General features: G+C 38.8%; 1 pseudogene; it reads left to right on the top strand.

Annotated features, from left to right (window-relative positions):
• The first annotated feature begins 1,052 nt into the window (after nt 1-1,052).
• LOC110804828 (uncharacterized) lies at nt 1,053-2,622 on the top strand (annotated as a pseudogene).
• Nucleotides 2,623-4,510: the final 1,888 nt, after the last annotated feature.

Genomic DNA, 4,510 nt, shown 5'->3' with positions numbered 1-4,510 from the left:
TTGTTTTTTTATTTAGTTTTTTTTCGTTTTTTTTACTTTGGTTATTTTGTTCTGCTTTTTTTATTAATTCTGTTTTTTTTCTGTTTTTTAATTCATTTTTTAACACATTTTATTCTATGCTTTTTTTTTAAGTAATAAGTAGGAGTAGGAGTAGGAGTAGGCTAGGCATAGGCAGTAGCAGAAGCCATGTTTTTTTTGGTATGTTTTTCTTTTCAATTGTTTTCTAATTCATGCCTTTTAATATTAGGATAGCTACCGATGAGGGGGGTTCAAGCACACCTTCCTTAGACACCGTGGATCCGACAAGAAAGTATGGTAAACCGGAACCTACTAATAAGACCAATTGGCATTGTAGATTTTGTCGTAAAGTAACAAAAGGAGGGGCTCTACGAATTAAGCAACATTTGGTAGGAGGTTTTAGAAATGTGACTAAGTGTCCTACTTGTCCCGAGCATGTGAGGGACGAAGTGAAACTTTTTATGATCAAGAAAGCGCAAGCTAAAATTGATAGTCAAATGATGCCAATGGTTAGCCAATTTGATCATGATAATGATGATGAGGAAGAACAAGATTGTGAAATCATGAACTCAAAAAGTAGTCAACCACTTCGCAAGAAACCAAAAATCAAGGGTCCCATGGATTTCTTTGTCACTTCTCCTTCCGAAAATGTCTTGAAAGGTAGAAATGATAGAAAAGGTATCTTTGGTGCTTGTGATAAGAAATTGAGAGACAAGACTTGTAAAGCGGTTGCAAAGTGGTTTCTTGATGCGGGGATAACCTTTCATGCGGCTATTTATGATAGTTTCAAAGGCATGCTTGATGCCGTTGCACAATATGGCATGGGATTCAAGCCACCAAGCATGCATGACTAAGAGTTCCTCTCCTCAAGAGTAAAGTAGAGGAGATTGATCAACTAAAGTAAGAGCACAAGAAATAGTAGGGAAACAAAAGGTTGCTCAATTATTTCCGTTGGATGGCGTGATTCGATTGCCTCAAAAGATATTGTGAACTTTCTTGTCAACTCTCCAAAACGCTCTTTCTTCATAAAATCCATGGATGTTTCCGATGTTGTGAGAGATGCGGATTTGTTGTTTCATATGCTTGATGACATGGTAGAGGAAGTTGGAGAACAAAATCTAATTCAAGTTGTGACGGATAACGCATCCAATTATGTTAAGGCCGGTAAGAGATATAGATCTTCTTACTTTATATGTTACATTTTTTCATTTTATTTGAAACTAATTAACTGAATGTCTTTTCTTTTGTTATAAATTTTTTGGAAGATTGTTGGAGGCTAAAAGACAACATCTTTATTGGACTCCTTGTGCCGCACATTGTTTGGACTTGATGTTGGAAGATATTGGGAAAATTCCTAGGGTCAAGAATGCTTTGAAGAAATTCATGTTCATGAATGGTTATATATATAACCATATATCTCTTGTGAACTTGATGAGGAAATTCACAAATCAAAGGAATTGGCATAGGCTGACGGTTACAAGATTTGCTACATCTTTCATTACTCTTGCTCAATTTCATAAGCAAAAGAGTAGCTTGAGGAAGATGGTTACTTCTCAAGAGTGGAATACCTCTAAGTTGTCAAAGGATGTGGGAGGAAAGAAAATAGAAACATACTTTTTGCAAGACACTTTTTGGAGAAATGTCTTTTATGCTCTTAAGTTGACCGGTGCACTAGTTAAGTTGCTTAGAGTTGTTGATGGAGAGAAAAAGCCTCCTATGGGATACATTTATGAAGCTATGGATAGGTCTAAGGAGGCTATCTCTAAGAGTTTTGGAATGAAAGAGGAGCGAGTTTTGGAATGAAAGAGGAGCAATACAAAGAAACTTTTGAGTTCATTGATAAAAGATGGAACTGTCAACTTCATCGGCCTTTGCATGCGGCCGGTTATTATCTAAACCCCGAGATCCATTATGATAATGTTGAAAATGTCGAATGTGAAGAAGTGATGATTGGTTTGTATGATTGTGTTGGAAGTTTAGTTCTGGATATTGAAACTCAAGAGAAGATTCTTTTGGAATTGGATTCATTTAAGAATGCCACCGGTCTCTTTGGTCATTATATGGCTAAGAGACAAAGAAAGACCAAATCACTAGGTAATAACTAACAACCTAAGTTTATAAAACTTTAAGTATATCAATTGTTTTATGTTGAAATTAATTGATCACTAACTTAGTTTTATTATTTTTGTAGCGGATTGGTGGTCTAGTTATGGATCTTCAACTCCCGACCTCAAGAATTTTTCCATAAAGGTTCTTAGCCTAACTTGTAGTGCTACGGGTTGTGAGAGAAATTGGGGTGTTTTTCAACAACTTCACTCCAAAAAGAGGAATCGGTTGGCACAAAGTAGTTTGAATGACATGGTGTATGTGAAAGCTAATCGGGCTTTAGAGCGCCGATATAAGAGAAAAGACATCATTGATCCCGTTATTTTGAGAGAGATTGATGAGAGTAATGAGTGGTTACTTCGGAGAATGGAAGAGAATTCTTCAAATGATGAAGGTGATCTTGTGTTTGAGGGCGATGACTTGACATGGGATAGTGTTAGTAGAGCCTTCGGAGCCAATGATCCAATCTATGACACTAGAGGAGCAACAAGTTGCTAGGGAGTCCATGCCATCCTCATCTAGAGTTGATAAAGGAAAAGGTCCGGCTACTACCTCCACTTCTAAATTTTCTCGTCGAGTTGTGATTGTTGATGATGATGAAGATGAGGTGGAAGAGGATATTAGTGAAGATGGAGATTATCTAGATGATGAGGATGAGGATGAGTATGATGCATTTGATGATGAAGAAGATGATGATGATGAGCTCTAGGAGCATAGGGGCGACTATAAGCTTGAAAAACCGAGTTTGCTTTTCTTTTTTCCTTTTTTTAGTCTTTCTACTTACTTTTTTATGTTGGTTGTGACTTTTGTGAGCTTGTGACTACTCTAAGTATTTGGTTAGTACATTAGCCTCTTAGACGTATTCCGGTTTGGTCTCTAGTAATGAATTATGCTTCCTTTTGTTAATTTATGCATTTATAATATAAGTATCATATTGTTTTAAGTACATAATATGTTCTAGAAGTGATTTTAAAGGTTTTTGGAACTTAAGGTGCGCTTCACCTACGAAAACTCCGCACTTTCGCTTTACGCTTTAGCTCCAGGGCCCTTGTGTGCTTCGGTGCGCTTCGTAAAATTAAGTTTCCTAGTTTATGTGAGTATGAACTCACATGAACATCCTTTGATTATTTGTTAACTTAAAATTAGAAGAATAAAATAGAAATTGAGAAATTAGATCCTCATAATTACCTAGATTTTCTAGGTTGATGCTTCCAAGCTTGGGCTCCAATTGCTAAATTATTGAACTTTTGTATGAGATTTTTGGAAAATATTGTATTTTGGAGAATTCTAATCTGTAGGAGGATTTGTGCAGCGTTACGGCATAGTTTGCTTGAGTTTCTCCTCCTTCATTTCGTGAAAAATGAGGAGAATTTATAGAAAAAATGCTAGAATACTGCCAGCAGGGGCAGCACCAGGTGCTGGACAACGCTGGGCGCTAGGCGCCAATCGTGATGTCAGCGGGATGGTTATGGTTGTCTTTTAGGCGCGTTGGAGGCCCTAAAGTACAACCATCCTTTTGTTTGTATTTTCCTTAGGGATGAAGGAATCCGAATTGAATTTCGTACATGAAAGCGACGTTTTGTGTCATTTTCGGGTTCTGGTTTATACTGATTTTGCTCGGTTTTGCGGGTCGATGCCCGGGGTGCTCGGTTTTATGGGCCGGGCGCCCGAATTTGAATTGCTTAATGGCATTTTGATTGGAAACGTGCCTCGAGGAATGATCTTGGTATCCGTTTCGCGAGATTGTATTTGGATTTTAAACTTGTGTTTGGAATTGAATTTCATACCAAGTTCCAGGATGAGAATGGACTTTGGAATTTGATTTTGGAACTTTAGACTTGGAATAAGTTCATTGAATTTTTTCAATTGGGGCTTCATCTCGGAGTTGCAACTTGAAGCTAGGGATTAGGATCGTCATCGGCCCTAGGGGGAGACACAAATTAGGTGTCTACAAGGAGAAATTGGCCTTTCTAGGCTCGTTTCAATACTTTTCGGGCTACTACACGATCTCGAGCTAGCTCGGGATGATCCTAGTCGACTCTAAGGAGCCTATGAAGCTTATGTTTGAGCCCTAAGAGGTAGACTCGTTTGGAAGAGAGAAGGACGTCCTAGAGCTTATATTGAAGGTCGCTCGACGACCAAAGGGTGAAGAGCGCCCGACCTGGAAAATTAAAGCAATAGACGACTGGGCGACGCTTGCCTGACCGGGCAATGCTAGCCCGGTCCCCTTCAGGCGGAAGCTTTTTTCTCCAGCTGAAGAGGCAAAAGCTCTCCCATCAGGCGTAATCTCGAGTCGGCCCAATCGGGAGGTTGGAACTTCACGGTTTTTTTTCCAGCTGCTGCTACTCAAGCCCGATCGGGCGACGACTCATTTTTTCCTCTTTTC

This window comes from Spinacia oleracea, chromosome 2, assembly GCF_020520425.1.
Source record: "Spinacia oleracea cultivar Varoflay chromosome 2, BTI_SOV_V1, whole genome shotgun sequence".
In the NCBI taxonomy this organism is placed as follows: Eukaryota; Viridiplantae; Streptophyta; class Magnoliopsida; order Caryophyllales; family Amaranthaceae; genus Spinacia; species Spinacia oleracea.
Note: the sequence above shows the minus strand (reverse complement) of the source record. Positions and strands in the feature narration are given on the sequence as shown.